Consider the following 18,123-nt stretch of genomic DNA (forward strand, 5'->3'; position numbering starts at 1 on the left):
TGGCCTGTAGAGCTCTAACACATATACACACACACTTTCATCTTTATTATTAATAGTAAGAACAGAAATTAAAATCGTTCAGATAAAATACTGTGGAATAAATTCTTATAATTTTTGTAATAACTTTGAAAATGAGTCAATCATTTCTCTGAATCAGCATTGAATTTCATGCACTTAAATCAGAGAGAGATTTTCAAGAGATAAGGAAGATAATGTATAAGTATACATTCAGTTATATTGCATTAAAAATTAGCAGTGTTTAACAAGGAAAGTACTTTAAAGAATTTCATCGCTGCTTACTTGTAGAGTTCAAAATTTTAATTAGAAATACAACAAATTTCAAAAAGTAACTTAAAGCAAATTTGAAATAAAAACTCATTAGAGAAACATGAATCGTGACTTCATACTTTAATCATCATCAACGGAAAAAAATGCAAAATGAAATATTAGTAGCAATAATAAAAACGAATTTTAGTTTTGCTTTAGCAATAAAAATGTTTTATTGTAGAATAAGGTTAAAATATTTTATTAAAATTGATTAAAATCAAAAAACAATAATACTTTAAAAAAAATAGCATAATTGAAAAAATGGGGACGAATTTTGAGAAGATGTGAAAATGATTTCTGCTTTCTAATACTGTCAATGTTTTGCTTAATTAATTAAAATTATAAAAGAGATCGTTTATCATCTTTTAAAGTATAATGGCAGTTCTATGAGCCAAGTTTGGTAGCTTTAGATCAAACGGTTTGGCATGTAGACCACCAACAAACAAACACGCATACATTCGTCTTTATTTGTATTAACCCTTTCCCTACTGAACTGGCCATGCAAATTAGTTTCTGTTTCAAACGAAGGACACAGAATGTAAAATAAAGATATCCTTGGTGATAATTCATTTTATAATCTTCACTCCTCGTTTGAAGCAGAAATTCGCTTGGCAGGGTAGAATTTGCAAGGCCGGTTCGGCCTTATTAGTAGTGAAAGGGTTTTAAGTAAATGGGAAACATAGAACACTCTCTCTGGTATGTGGTATGCAACTTCTAAATTTTGGAATATATTGTCAATTAGAAATTGTATTAAATCCATTTGATCTAGTTTTATTAGCTTATACAACGATATCTAAATACCAAATCGATAAATATACATTCAACAGTCGTAAAGAAGTTTAATGCAAACTTCCTTGCATAATCCAAAGAAGATAAAATTCATTTAAGTCGACATAATGGATTTTAAACGCAAATGTACAACAAAAAAATTTCAGCAGGTATCTTTGAACAAGCAAACAAAAGCATCTTTAAACAATACTTAAAACAAAAATGAAAGCAAGAAGATCACTTATAAATCACAAGCACTTAAAAAGTTTTTAAAGGACTCATAACCGTAATCTTCTTATTCCATTTAATTCGCGTGAAAAAAATTGCAAAAATTTGTTTTTTATTTCATTTATCGTCTGCTAAAAGATTATGATTATTTTTATATGGATTTGTTTCTCATACTCTTTTTTTTTTTTTTAATTTTCCTAATCTCTTTTTTGCTTTTAAGTTATAAGAGGTATTTTGTGTTTGATTTTGGCTTTTAAAGTAGGATACTGATTATGAATTTTGTTACAAACCAGTTTGGTTTAAATTTCGATACTGATCTACAATTTTGCTGCTAATATCACATTTTAAAATTTAAGTACTAGTTGCGTTTCATAATTATCGAACTCACGTACAAATAAACAGACATACCGACAGACAGATAACGTCGTAACGGAAATAACAAAATCGTGCCATTGGTTTCAGTTGGGAGACATGTTCTTCAATTTTGTCTATTATTTTGAACGTATAGAAGAATATCGGTTGTAATGAAGTCATCAAAAATGATTTAAAGTAATGCTGAATTTCAGATGAATCAGTTTGATTATATGATCGCAAGCTTTAATTATCTATTTATAATTCGACAAAATGTTATAATTATTCATAGAAACGATAGCACACATTCTAATGCTATCATAAGTTTAGTAAAATACTGCTGAATTTTATCTCAAATTTGTATTATCTATTTACCAATCGTCAGTATATTATTCATAGAGTGATAGCACAGATTTTGGTGCTATCATTTGTTTAATAATTTTCTCGAACTTCGAGAAAAGGAGTATTATACACTGTTATTATTCTGATGAGTAATAGTGTACTTTTAACTCATCTTATGCTCTTATACATTTAGATCCCATATTCATTGCTTTAATAGCATAATTAAATCAAAATTGTTTATGATAATTTTTATCTCTTAGATCGAGTTTTACATTTGTTTTCTACGTAAACGATAAGAACGATAATGATAAAAATTTTGTTTAAATCAGTTGATGCTATTTAAGTTGTATGTTTTTAATCTACTTTTCTTCTCTCCTTATTTTATCTTTTTTTATCTTATTCTCCATTATTTAATCTTATTTCTAAATACCCTTTACCTTTATGAAAAAATAATAATAATGTAAAAACTATGTGAGACCTTAATAAAGTCATGAATGATCTAATTATAGAATATATGAATATACTTAAAAAAAGTCAGACTGTTTCTGGTATTTTCGAATGAATAAATGTTTTCCCGGCTTAATGAATATGATTGACATTAAAATATTGTGACAAACCAATAAAAATATCATTTCTGTGCAAGAAGACTATAAATATTACACAAAGAAATAGTTCTAAAGCTGAATTTTAACACACCAACACCACGCCAACTGAATTTTCGTAATTCAAAACACTTCGTAAATACGAGTAATAGGTCAGAATTGGTATGGCACAGATTGGAAGATTAGATATCCCATCCACACTACTTTCATGTCAGATCATTTTAATCACGCAATTTGGAATGAACGCTTTCTAAATATGTTAGAGAGGGAGAGAAAATCCTTGGTAGAAAGTCAGAATATCATTCTATTAATCAAAAACAATAAGCGTATAAAATAAGCGTATAAACAGATCGGGAAATTCCAAAAAATATGAAACAAGTTCAATGTAGTATTGTATAATAATTACATTGGATTCAATATTAGTATTCGAATTCCTTAATGGATTTTCCCCAAAGCTTGTGATTTTTGTACTATATTAACAAAGAAACATTTACCAAAATGTATTTCAGGGGAGAAAAAGAGAGAGAGAGAGAAAGCGAGAAAGTAGAAGAAAAAATATTTATTTCGTGAAATTATTCTGTATTTAATCTGTGTATTTAATGAATTGCGGAGGCATTATACTTTATACCTAAGAAAATTGAAGAGCTGCAAGATAAAAAAGAATAAAAAAATATGCTTATCGGATTTGAACGTCATTTAGTACTCCGAGTAGGTTTAAAATTGGTGAAATTTAATTTATTTCATGACATTTTAACTCCCTCTTTACTTCTAAATTTCAGTTTTATGTTTAACTAATTCAAAAACCTATTAAATATTCTAAATCTATTCAGAATAAAAAAATCCAAAGATTTTACAATGTAGGATTATAATCTAATACATGGAAAGGAATTTGAAAAATTCCTTCTATATATATAAGATTAGAATGTATTTCTTTTTATATATTTCTTTATATGAAAATATATTTCTATATTTAAAATATGAAATCAAAAGAAAAATTATTTAATAAATTATACTAAATTAAAGATTACTTCAAATTTCAACCGATCTTTTCATTTAAATCTTTGGCGGCCTTTGACATTAGTTGGTTGCTGGGATTAACGATTGTTAAAAATTCCAGTTAAATATTTTAGGTAACTAAATAATCCTTCCCTCAGCAAAATATGCTTACTTCTTAAATTTTAATAAACATATATTTCATATTATTTTGTAAGTCTTACACCGTTTTATAAATTGTGTTATGCATTTTCCTAAATTTCTGTCTATACATCCAGTTATATTACAAAGAAGAGCAGCAATATTTAAAAATAGCTGCAGTTTTTTTTAAATATAACCGTTGCTTAATTTCCAAGTTAAATCTTGATAATTAATTAAAGTTAAAATAAAAAAATTTAAAAATCGCTCCGAGATGCGCATTTTTACAGTCAAAGTATATAGACCAAATCGAATAGTTCAATCTTTAGAGTTCCAATGTACAGGAACACATTAATAATTATTACTAGCCGCATTTGGCGACCAGCTGATTCCCCAAATAGTTGGCTACGTAACATTTCAATTGAATCTTTTGTACGTAGTTAAACTTTTAATGGTTTTCTCAATAAAGTCGTAACATTAGGCGTTAGTGATTAAGTGATTAAGCTTTTCTTTAAAATTAGAAGGGGAAAAAAAGCAAAGTCAAATTTGAAAAAACTCGATTTCGATAGTTTTCCCTACATTTCCTAATGTATATATTTACAATAACTTGTGATTTCATAACCGATACGTGTCATTTCTCTTACTTCCTGAGAATAGTAAATTAGGTTGCCATTTTTATTTTGTTTTCTTCTTTCTAATAAAAGTTTAATTACAAATATAATTTTTTTTTTTGTTTTTCTTGCGTAAACAATGGAAAATGCGGAATAAATAAAGAAAATTATTGAAAATTACCCTTATAATTTGCCTTTTAATGACCAGTCAACATCCTTCAGTAATAATTTATGATTTGAGCTGCACTGAAAGGCAGATGTCCAACAGTTATATTTAATTATTAAGCTTAATATTTAATTAAAGACCAACAAATTAAGCTTTTAAATTTCCATACATTCTGAAATGCATAAATGACAGATTCTTTATTTTAAGAATGACAATGCCTTTATATGGCATGCCATTTGAAAATGGTGTGATGTTATATGTATGCATTGTTTAAAACATTCTACAGGACAGATGTTTGACTTAGAACTACTAATTATGGAGCGTTGGAGTACTCATTTACTTCTGTTGGACGCTCATTAAAAAAGGGTTCTGATTCAAAACTTTAAATAGTTTTTTAATTAAAAGATAAGTTAAATTCCAAATTTAGCAATGTTTCCTTCCCTTCTACGAAACAAGCAAAGAAATAATATTGTAATCGTCAAAAAAATTCGATCTAGAGATTTTGTCGAATCTCCACATTTCGGACCTTTTCTGAGTGTAAACCATGCATTTTTGGTACTATGTCTCTCTGTCTATGAATACAATAACACACACACACGGGCCGCGGTGGCCTGGTGGTAAGGTCTCGGCTTCGGAACCGGAGGGTTTCAGATTCGTGACCCGATTCCACCGAAGAACCGTCGTGTAAGGAGGTCTGTTGCACGTTAAATCCGTCATGACAAAACGTCCTCCCGCTGGTGTGGTGTGGTGTGGAGAAGGGGTGCCAGCTCAGGTGTCGTCCTCATCATCTGACCATGGTTCCATATCACGAGGTCCGTCCCAAAATAGCCCTAGTGTTGCTTCAAACGGGACGTTAATATAACCAAACCAAACCAAACACACACACACACAAACACTTTAAGCTGAAATGTGGAATATGAATTTTATACAAAATTTATAGATTTCTAACAAATTTTGGAAAAAAAAAATCATTTCAGAAGTCTGTCTGACTGTTCGAGTACAAGTAAACTCGATCACTACAAAACGCAAAGAGTTAGATATATAAAATTTGCTACGCAGATTATTCCTATCAAATTGGAACCAAATCTGTAAAACGGTTGGCCTTCTGTTGGCCTGTACTTTTGTGTCCAAGTAAACGCAATAACTTATAAATACAATTTAAATCAATGAAATTCGATAAGTAATTTTATGATTAAAATTGTAATTCCGTGTCAAATTTTGTTTCCATTTGGTAAGCAAAAAGGCGCCAAAATATAAATGTTCACGATAGATTTGAGTAAAAATGCTATATTTAGTAATTATTGTTCGCCAGGCAATGCCATGCGTATCATTCGCTGCCTTGTCCAAGGTCCACAATTTGATGTGGGGAGCTGGGGAAAAGATCTTTATTGAAGAGTATGCCAGAAAGTTTCGAGTAGACCATTACAGCTGGTTTCTCAATCATTTTGAATAATATTATTGCACAAAGTCAATATATACAACATCTTAAAAATTATTAACAAAACAACTTTTCTATGATATCAATTTTTCTTTAACTTAATAAATTTGTAAAAACATCGTAACTTTAGTTTACAGTAATATCTTTCATTGCTTAGTCTAGATATATTTAATATCGTCACGTGCATCGTGACGATATTAAATATATTTTTTGACTCCATACTATAACTGCTATATAATTAAGATTAAATATTAAAAATAAAATAAATGTAGTAAAATAATAAATAAATGTAAAAATATAATGTAATATAATAAATGTAAAAATATAATGTAATATAATAAATGTAAAAATATAATGTTAAAAATAAATAAATGTAAAAATAAAACATATTCATTACATATTTCGTATTAGAGATTCGAATCTCCTGTACATTTTTGAATTGAAATTCTTCTTTTAAAAAAAGAAAGAAAAGAAAAACAATCGGACTATTTTGAACAAGAAAATCATCAAATCTGGCGACTTCATTTGAAAAAAGGAAATATATTGCCACTCTACAAGATTAAATTAATTAACATTTATATGTATTCCTTAATGTTAATCAATTTGGAATATTTTTTTAATTCCAAATTCTTCAGGGCAGATAATATATTCAATAACAAGTAGAAATCAGAAGCGAATTCAACACGTTCACTCGGATTTATTTTTAAGCTGATAATCAATTTTTTCCCTATAAATACTCAACTGATAAAAAGAATGACAATGAAAGATTTATCGTGACGTAACTGCAGTGGAACTCTGCTATCAGGCAAGAATTTGGATTGCTTTTAGATTATTTATGATTACTAAGAATTCAAAGATCATCTTGAAAGAATATGAGGAGAATGGAGAAAATGTCTATAAAATATTCTGTAAAACGTCGCATCACTTATGTATGTGTTTTTTTAAAATTCGCCAAATCCGTAGGGAATAAATCCGAGTTCCCCTTTCCCACCTCAATAATTTTGATAAACACATGCATATCCGCCTATATTTCTATAAAATGTTATGATGCTTCCACGTTCAATTATCTGATTTCACTATTTCATGTTTGGGTGGAATCTTTACAAATATAATTTATTTTACTGATTTTAACAATATTTTAAATAATGATATGACAATTTAAACACAAATGAATCTCCCGGGAGGCACCTCTTGATTTAGGATGAGGAGCTTCCGACATGGTGGTTGGTTCTCGCTACCCTGATGGGTACAGAAAAAGGTGGGGATCTGGCTCCTCCCATCGATGACAGGACGTACTTCCAAAGGGAAGGGTTGTACCGTGGCTGATGATGGCCCTTAGGACTCAACCACAGTTCCCGCCAGTGTTGCTGCTTCGGCGGTCCGGTCTTTCAGATTTTTCCGAGTGCCTTCGAGGGGGTCGGAGTAGTCAGTTTAAGGTTAAAATTACACAAGAAAGTATGAAATCTTAAGAACAAACATATGGAACATATACGCATTCAAAAATGTATAACGTGAATGTTATGCTGATTGCTGTAAAATAAATTTGATGCAATTTAAAATACAAATATAATACGAGCTTAAAATACTCATTAAAGTAGCAGGTTTTTTTAAAAATTTTCAATTCTTCCATGAATTAAACCTGCGGTGGAAGCTGAAATAAGTCAACTAAAATTATGAATTGAAGTATTATACTTGAAATCGTTTCATTAGTCAAACATTTTACCATAATAATTAAATAACACCACTGTTGTACGAAACGCAGCCATAGAATTTTTTGAAACAAGACGTCAGAAAAACAATATTCCCTCTTATTTACTTCTTAGAAAAGCCAAAGCATTAGGTGGAAAACAGTTGCTACGAGTTTCTAGAAAAAGAAGGGAAAAAAAAATCGCAACAAAACATTTTTGATCTTTTAAAAGTATTCTGACATCGCTTCACACTCATCACATATTTTTTGCATATGGATTTTATTCTATTGATAATAACACCTCTCCTATAATACTTTTATTATAATGAAAACAACCTATAATACTCTTTTATAACATTTAAGTCAAGAATCAACAATAAATAAAATATATTAACTCAAAAACCGAACTAAAATTTATTTGCCATGCACACATACTTCCCGAAAAAGGTTTTATTGGGAAAAAAACTTTATCAAAAAATTAAAAAAGTAATTAAAAATTAATAGATGTGGGCATAAATGATAATGAACCGCTTTGAAATTTATGGATATGCAAACTACATTGAATGCTTGTTGTGAAAAAGAATTTTTGATTAAGGTAAGTGAAACTAAAATGACACGAACCGCTTATTTGTGGATTGCGCTTTCTTTGTTGTGTTGGTACCATGTGACGTGTTGAAGTCCACTTCATAGTTTTACAAATTGTGAAATGATATATACGCATTCAAGATTCGTAGGTCGCAACTAAGAGTTTGGGAACACATCATTCAGAAAAATAAATGATTTATCATTAATTGCTTCTTAACTTCGGTTTCAATTATAGACATAATAAATTATTTCCGGATTTCTCTTGATATAAGTAATAGTCTACCAGAGAAATATCAAAGATTTAATGCATGAAATAACACCACCAGAATCATCGTCACACTTTTATTTGGAGTCTTCTTATAGTTTCAAATAAAACGCAGTAGCTGAAACCTTATCGCTGCTGCATTCGTCTTGCGTGTCGATAATTCTTTTTGTCCTTGCATAATTCATCCTGTTCTCGGATTTAGAGTTGAGAATCATATCAATCATCAATAGAAACTAATCTTAGAGAGAACATGGTTTGATCTCTTATGTTTTCCATTCCTTTGCATATCTGAAATAAGATACGATGTAATGTATACATATAAGTATCTAATGGATGCTGTGCCAAGTAATAAATTAGAGTTGTTTCTGAAGTATGAACTAATCAATAAATTTTTTTTTAAATGGTTCTTGAAAAGATAGTTTTATTAATGCGCTGTAAGTTAAAAAATTTTATATTTTAATTAAGTTTATTTTTAAGTCTTTAATTTATGGTGTCATCACAAACTGAATTCTAAGCACTTTAAATAAAGTACTAAGCACTTTAAATTATGATTGTCATTTTAATAGTTTGACACCAATTTTGTTTATTGAGAATATTACTATTCCTCGCAGATTTAAGTTCCATAATGCCTTGGTACTATTAAATAAGTAGCTGTACGGATAATCTATCTTGCAATTGTACTTTGCTTTCCGCGTTACTGGAACTTCATTTCCTGTTCTTCATATAAATTACTCAGATTGTAAGCATAATCTATCTTTCTTAGTTTTCAACAATGAAAGAAAATCATGAGCTTAAACATTTGATAAAATAGAAAAAATGGTTTGAATTCCATTGCACAATAAAATACATTATAAAAAAATTATGCAAAAAAATTGCAATGTTTTAACTACACATAAAAATATGCGATAATTAAACTGGTAAAAAGATAATAATGCGATAATTGAAAAGATAATTTTTGATATATTATAATCATATCATGGTATTATATTGCAAATTAAATATTATAATGGTTGTTTTGATATAAAAATTACGTTTTTACATTAATTTTCTCGAAAGCTTTTGCTGGAAAAAAAATCTCGAAAATCCCGTTTAATTTTTAAATAATTAACATTTTAATAAAAAAATTTTAAAAAGTCTCTCTGAGATGCAATCTCTCCGAGAGGAAAATTATATTAATGCCAAATTTGGCAGTTATAGGCCAATAGGTCTAACATGTAGAGCACCAACAAATGCACATACTTAACTCCTTTATTATTAGCAGAAATAGAGATAGTTTTCAACTATGAAATTCAAAAAGAAAATTTCTTATAAACATTTTAATTTTCTTTTTAGTTGACAGAATGAATGCGTACTTCTAAGTACAGAAAAGTGCTTTAACAGTACTATTTTCGTAATATTTGTTAGAAATGCTTAAATAATTCTGAAATACTGCCAAAACATATCCATAATTCATATATATAATTTATCAATCATTAATTAGACCGTTTACTGCATTATTAACACAAGGATTTCGTATATATTATTATTACGTAATCTAGTTTTAAACTGAACATGAGATTGCAGCTATGGAAATTTCACACTCCACATACCGTGTCATTTCAGTTGAGCGTTGCCCAAAGGTTATTTAAGTGGTCTCCTCCAATCCATGTGTCTCTGAGGATGACTACTCATAAATTAAAATGGCCTTATTGTTGGAAACGCACCAAGGTTGCATTAATATAATTTCCTGCAATTGTTCATTTCTTCTGGGCGTTCTTTGAGGATAATATCAAATAAATTTAATATTTCTAAACCGTAGAGCAACGGACATATTCAATTTTCTTATTCTCTTCTGTCAAAAATGCTTCCATTGTTGCTGTCATACTTTTTGACAGCTGATTATGGTGCAGTTGGAGGTTGAATGAAATACATTTCTAGAAGGTAAAGGCAAAGAATCTGTACGTTATTTATGGTTATAGGATTATCTCATGACTCAAAAAGAAAATAAAATCGTTTTCAGTTATGATTGTCCAGAAATAAAATACAAAAAGGTTTTGCAGAGTTATTTATTAACTAGGTCGTACAGCCATCCGTGTTCGTGGTGAAATTATTTTCATGTCTTCAGCTAATGTAAAATTAAATATTATTTCTTATACAATAATACTGTGAAAAAAATGTGAGGTCATTGTATTATAACACACATTTATAAATAACGGTTAAAGTTATCACATATCAAATCAGTGTTGCTGAAAGCTAATTGATGTAAACATCAATTGATATAACAATCAATTAGTTTAGTACAATTATATTCAATATTAGCACTCTACGGAATTTCAATACAAAATATTTCTATCACTTACAGCTTTAAATTAAGTTTAAAATATCTTAGCTGCTCAAAAAATTACAGACTAACCCAAACGATTTTTAAAACCGCATAAAGCTAATTTTTCTGTTCAGTATTAATAAATTTTTAAAGAATAATACAAATTTTTATTAAGTATTCTGAATGGCAACTTAATAAATGTTTATAGAAGTTATTAGGAAGGAAGTCATCTTGAATAATGAATTGAATCTTGACCGTTCCTTAAATACATATATTTAAGTTTTGCTTTTTATTTTATTTTTAGGTAACAAGTTTTTTTTTTTTTTTTTTTTTTATTTTTTTTTTTAGAAATAGGGAATTTGAATCAATTTTCAAGAAGTTACATTATTCAATATCAATAAAGAAAAAGAAATCTAATGTACGTATATATTTCTAATTTCCATGTTTTGCCATTTTTAAATTATAATACAAATCTTGGGAACCATTATGTTTTTTTGTTTGCATGATGAGCAATGAAATTACAAATTATTTAATTAATTGACAAGAAACTTTAGCTGAAAACTTTCTTCATTCTTATTATTTTTTGGGGCAAAATTTAAAGTAAATCTAATCGGTAATTTGAATTTTTACGAAATTTTAGTGCTTTAGTTTTATTTATATAAGCGAATTTTGTCAAAAATGTAAAAGAGCTTGGTCAGTAGTCAATCAATTAATGCTGAGCATATTTTTAAGTAGTTCTATGAAAGTTATATTATTTCCTTTCAGAATTTGTGTGAAAGCACTTTTTTTTAATTCAACAAAATTTTACTAAGCATTCACAGGAATTAAAACAAATTACTCAATTTCGGAGCTATTCTCTGACTTTATATACAATTTTTTTTTATAATGAATGAATAAAACATATTAAAACACTATAAAAACTTCTAGTAATTCCATATGCATTAAAAGATAAAATAAGCTTTCCAAATTTTTAAATAGATATTTTAGTTTAATACAATATTTTGTCTCCTTGAAGTGACGTGCAATTTAACTTAAGTTTTAAATAGAAGTAAAAATTATAAATTTTGAAAATTACTTTGATTTAAATTTTTGTTTCTGTTCTAGAATTTTCTTCGAAGAATTAAATACAAAAAAAAAAATGTTTTAATATTTTTTTGAAAGTCTCTTACATCCAAATATATTTAATCATGTTCAGAAAAATTTTCAAACGAGAGTTGAAAACGACAACTTCTATAGAAACATTTTAATGGTCTCCATGTTATCATAAACAACCACCTTTGGCAACCAGCTGATTCGCTGAAATTATTGATTACGTAAAGTATCAATTAAATCTTTTACACGCAACTTTATACTAGAGGATTCCTCAGTAAAATATTTTTAACTTCAAACGTTGATATTCATGTAGAGCGCGCAGTTTTAAAAGCCTTACATCGTTCTATTCATTGTACTAATCATCTCTTTAATTTTCTGCCTCCCGTATAAAATTTGCACTTAAATTTCAAACAAGTTAAACTTTAACTATTTCATTAATATGCTTGCTAAGTCTAAGACGTTTTTAAAAACTAAAAGAACAGAAAGAAGAATTACTCATTAAATATATTTCTATATATTTGCAAAATATATTTCCTGGTTTATATAATACATCGGATGGCTATTCAATAAAAATTTATCTGATTTAGTAAAAGATATTTAGTGCGCAAAAATAAGGCAATAAAGGTATTAAATTTAAAGAGGACTCTCTAAAAGTGTTCGAAAATGTGCAAATATTAAAAAAAATATCCACCATTTATTTCTGAAGTTTAACTGTAATTGCCATATTATTCAAAAATGTTGCTATAAACATGCCTTATATTTAAACATTTCCAACTAGGAAAATTAAAATGAATCTTCATATCTTAATCATTAACAACGAGAAAAAAAGCCAGAATAAAATATTAGTAGAAACAATGAAAACGACTCGAGTTTAACTAACTTTAACAATGGATGATATTGTTGTAAAATAAGCTGAAAATATTTTAAGTTAATTAAAAATTGAAAAAAGTTGTAAGGGAGGAAAATTGGTATCATTGAAAATATAATTTTTTTTAAATTTAAAGATGATGTAAAAAATCTTTTTTACATTTTAATATTTCCGGCAACTATTACGGAATTCGTTTAATTTTTAATTAGTTAGAATTCTGATTGAAATTTCTAAAAAATTGCCCATAGATGAAAATTTCTTCTCTCCAAAGTTTGTATATGCCAAGTTTGATATCTCTAATCCAAACGGTCTAACCTGTAAAGTAAGTGGCAGACGATAACTCAAGGAAAATAACACAGTCAGCTACGGACTAACGAATAAGCTTGCCCGATAACAAATAAGCCCCTTATATGTATGGTAAAATGAGTCTCGAGGATGTGTGTTTGTATGTGCAAGAAGGATATGTTCAAGAAAGTTTCCTAGGTCTTGTTCTAAAATATTAAAGAAAATAAAAACTACATGGAAGAATTATATATATATATATAAATCGGCTCCCTTTGTCTCTTAGCAATCAAAATTTTAAGACCTAGTTCGCTTAAGCAGTGGCTTAGCGAACTTAGACCCAAGTGAATTTTCCACTAGGTAGTCCAGACAACTGCCTAGGGTCGTTGGGCAGAGAATAGTTCCCATGCAATTAAATTGAAAGTATTATTATATTAGTTGCCAAATAATTTTGTAAAACCACCAGTTCTATGTATCATAAAATATTAGGACTAAGGGAAATGTTTAGAATTAATTAATAAATAAATTATAATAATATTGTAATTAATTAATTAATTATAATATTTTGGAATATTAATACATTATTTAACTGGTTAAGTTATATATACATCTCGATAATTCAATGAAATGTTAATTTCTAATATTATATTTGTTTAAAATTTATTTTTTCTTTAAAATCCATTGTAATAATTAAAATGCTTTTATTTTTATGCTAGAAAATTATAATCAATAATTATAGTTATTTTTTAAGAATTGTATTATTTTAGTAATTTTTTATGATAAACATATTGAATAAAGAATAAAAGCATAAATATTTTCACAAAATTAGTAAAATAAATAAAAATATTAAACCAAAATAAATTATTAATACGATGATTAATTTAAAAAAATTATTGAATTGTGAAATTAAATTAATCAGTTATTAAAAGAAGAGACTTATAATGCATATTATCTGGGGTCACCTATATCACACACTAAATACGCCACTGCTTAAGCCAAAATTCGATCAGGTCTAACCCAGTGCTTTTAGAACTTGTGTTCGTTTGCGTATGAAAAAAAAGCGAGTAAATAACTAAGAAAATGTTTTCTGTTCTTTTTATTTAGAATATAAAACCATTCTAGTCTACGTTTGTTTTGTTTATGACAAAATGCATCAACGTTGTAAATCTGATGCAATCATTTTTTAGATACCAAACGATTTTTTCGAAAAAAATTATCAATATTTATATTTGGACACTGCTACATTCATGTTTAAAGAAGCTTTGTGTTTGATTAATAGATGTCGAAGCTTTTGAGAATCAATAAAATATTTATTTTATAAATGTACATCGCAAGAAACGGCTCAATACTTTCATAGATGACATGGTATTGTTTTTGCATGTTTAATAATATTTTATGCGAATTAATATATATAATTATTATTTCGTTTTCACAATTACGACATGTGGTATGTCAGAATGCATAATGTTTAATACGTTGTTAGCAATCGTTTTTATAATCTCTATTCTCTTTTTAAAATGCATAGCAGCTACATTTTTATTTAATCTCTCTGTTTCTATCCCTAATCTTAAAACTTTAAAATTCAATAATTTTTTATGTTTGAATCAAGCTTATTTTATGAAACTTATAGTGAGTGTGTTGTGATTTTCTAATGAACTGCCCGGTTTTAAATATAGTATTTTTAATTTACACAAATACAGCTACACTACAAAATTTACAAATACACATAGACAATTAGGTTAAAGAAAACAGTATGGTGGAAGGATTCCACCGTTTCCAGCCGAAAGCAGTCGGCGTTAGCGCAAGGGTTGCGCATGGGAAAAATTTTGTGTTTTGTTAGTTTATTTCTGTGTTTTGTTAGTTTATTTCTTAGAATTCAATAATTTTTTTATGTTTGAATCAAGCTTATTTTATGAAACTTATGGTGAGTGTGTTGTGATTTTCTAATGAACTGCCCGGTTTTAAAGAAAGTATTTTTAATTTACACAAACACAGCTACACTACAAAATTTACAAATACACATAGACAATTAGGTTAAAGAAAACAGTATGGTGGAAGGATTCCACCGTTTCCAGCCGAAAGCAGTCGGCGTTAGCGCAAGGGTTGCGCATGGGAAAAATTCGACCTCAGGATGCAGGTCTCCTGCTTGACTTCTGTTAAACGCCACAAGGGGGCGCTCTCTGCACAAGGGGAAAAGGAGGTGCTACAAACTTTCTTTATATCCTTTATGGAAACGTTTTATTTATGTTTTAATGACGGATTATTCATAGAATACTTCTCTACAAAATATCTTAACGGATAAGTGCAATAATTTATTTTATCTTTGCCATAATTATTTTTTCTGAGTAATAATTATAGTAATTATTTTTTCTGAGACTGCATTGTTCTGAACATAAAGTCTTGGATGTAGGATCAAAAGTTCCAGATCCACTTCTATCGATGACTCACCATGTACATCAATTACTGATTAAACTTCTCACGAGCATGGAAGTTTGGAAAAATGGTTGCCCGTCCAAATGTCCAGTGGACGTTGGAAGGGTAAATGACATCAAAGGTATGTTATTCTTTTTTCCACCTTAGAATCATATTTGATTTTAAAAACAACATGCATGCACTTATCTTTTCTCCCCTTAGCCTTTGCCTTAGGTTGGAGCCATTGACATCTATATCCTCATTGGCCAATCCTCGCTATGCTAATACATGTGCAGTCTGATCATAGTTCAAAATTAGAATATCTCAAAATAGTTATCATATAGCTTCAAAATAGTGTCAGTCTACATGATTAGCATAAATGAATGAATAGAATTTAAAAATTTATATTCTCTTGAGCAAAGCATGATTTTGTTTTAACATAGCCGGACAGATGAAGAACGTCTGGACATAATTGAATTATGGTTATCTCCGCAACAATGTGGGGATTTCATCTTTTAACAAGATAGGAGCTTCATCTCATTGGGTATAAATGTGAGATGCAGTAATTTAATTAAAACAAAAAAAAATGATTCTCGTATGATGCTTTATAATTCGTAGGAAATGTAAACAGTTGTTTTATTCTGCTCAAACTGGATTAAATCAAGAGCAAAAAAAAAAAAAAAAAAGTAAACAATATTATGAATTCTAGTTTTTTTGATAATCAAATAGGAGCAAAAATTGTGTAAGAATTACGTAACAATACAAAAAGCATGAATTAACTTTTCTTAACCTTATCTTTATAATAAACGTTCACTGATTCCGTGAAGTAATAGAGATAAGCCGACAACAATGAAAATCTCACAGGAATTCACCGCACCTTTAAAAGTCCTCGAGGAGTTACGCTTTTTTTTCAACAGTGAACACGTGAATTTAACTTCCTTTTGAGCAAAGCAAACAATGAGTTCATCCACAGAAAAACTGATGGCACACGTGGAAGGAAGAATAAATGCAATTCAACAACTTTTAAGGACAATTTGAATCGTGAAAAATGAATGACTAAAGAATGATGTTGATATTTTTTGTTGCGTTCTCGTAACTACCTATCATCATTCAGTCGCCGCGAAGCAGGTCAGAAGCAGTTTTATCGCCAAAAGAGAAATTTTTCGCCAAGTTCGATTTATCGCTCTTTTTGGCGAAATATTGGATAGATTAAATTTTGGAAAAAATACTGAAAATTATAGAATTTATTAAACAGCATTAAACGTTGTAATTAAATGGTCATTTTTCTTTTTATTTTACTTTTCTTAAATTATTCTCTTTTTAATATATTTAATTAATTGTTTAATGTTAATTTTCAAGATTAATAAAATTAGAATTGATGAAAAAAATATTAAAATTTTAAATTATTTATTATTAGATAACTTTACTGTACAAAAGAATTAGATATTTTTTGGCCATAAGGAAAAATGATACATATCTTTTATAGGGGAAAATTGCCCCACCTTAAGCCTCAAACAGACAATAAAAATCATGTTTCTCCTCTGCTTATGAGCGAAAAGAAGAATATAACCAACTTCTCTATTATGGAGTGAATAAAAGTTTTAGAGAATTTAAAATTATTTCATAATTTTATATTAATTCCCTCATGTTATTATCTAATTTTAAATCCCTTTTATTATATTCTTTTATGTAAGCTCCTTTTTGGGGGGTGACTTAAGATGTTAATTCTTTCCTCTAATTTCAAATTTGATTATCAAATATCAGTCTATAATATCGTAAAATCTATTTATAAAGACAATCAAATCAACTATTAAAGTTGTGCATTCATTATCTGTGAGATTTAACTGTAGATTGACCAAATGTGTAAATGTTTAGTTTTTAAAAGTACATTTCATACTGGTTTCAGCGTTAAATGTATCAAATAAAATACATAATGTTTAAATAATACTGCATAAATATTTTATGAAATCTGTTTAAATATTTTGTGAAAGAAAGGAGATATAGTTATTTTCTTTTAATCTTTTCCTCCCCCCCCCCTTTTTTTTGATTGCATCGCAGTAGTGGTATGCTACTGAGCCCTGATGAAATAAAAATATTTTCGGATTTGTATTTTGATGTATTCAAAATTTAGAATTTTTATTTATATATTCTCATCATCATTTATACTCATAAATATTTTCATTCTACGATTTGCTTATTTAATTGAAGATGCAGCATTGGAAACAGAATTAGATTATCATATAAGCAAACTGCCTTTTCTTTTTTGCAAAATTCTCAGCTTTCATTTGATTTATATAGCCATATATTCGAACTTATCCAAATTAAAATAATGATTTGCTTAAATTTTGAAATGAGTTGTTCAGAGAACCAAATCATTATTATTTTGTGGAAATAACTATACAATGATAAAATTTGAGTTGAAATCAAAGTATCATGAAAACAAAATCGTTTTAGAACTATCACACCTCATTCTCACAAAATTCAGTAAATATATATATATATTTGCATTGAAATTTTTTCAAACCAAATGTATAGACACTTTAAAATAGAAATATTAAAAAATTACATATATTTCGTTTTGGCATAATTCATAAAATCATTTGCTTCCAACTTAAATTCAAATTTCAAAACTGCATAACTCAATTGCGTGGAATGTACCATCTTTC

The 18,123-nt window shown here is 28.2% G+C and overlaps 1 long non-coding RNA gene across 1 annotated transcript; it reads right to left on the minus strand.

The window, feature by feature from the left end:
* Positions 1-8,564: 8,564 nt before the first annotated feature.
* LOC129972577 (uncharacterized) lies at positions 8,565-10,224 on the minus strand. Its single transcript, XR_008784877.1, has 2 exons — positions 10,091-10,224; positions 8,565-8,789 (listed from the first exon to the last, which is right to left on the minus strand). It is a non-coding gene; the product is annotated as an uncharacterized LOC129972577 (long non-coding RNA).
* Positions 10,225-18,123: the final 7,899 nt, after the last annotated feature.

The sequence above is a fragment of the Argiope bruennichi genome, chromosome 1, assembly GCF_947563725.1.
Source record: "Argiope bruennichi chromosome 1, qqArgBrue1.1, whole genome shotgun sequence".
Classification (NCBI taxonomy): Eukaryota; Metazoa; Arthropoda; class Arachnida; order Araneae; family Araneidae; genus Argiope; species Argiope bruennichi.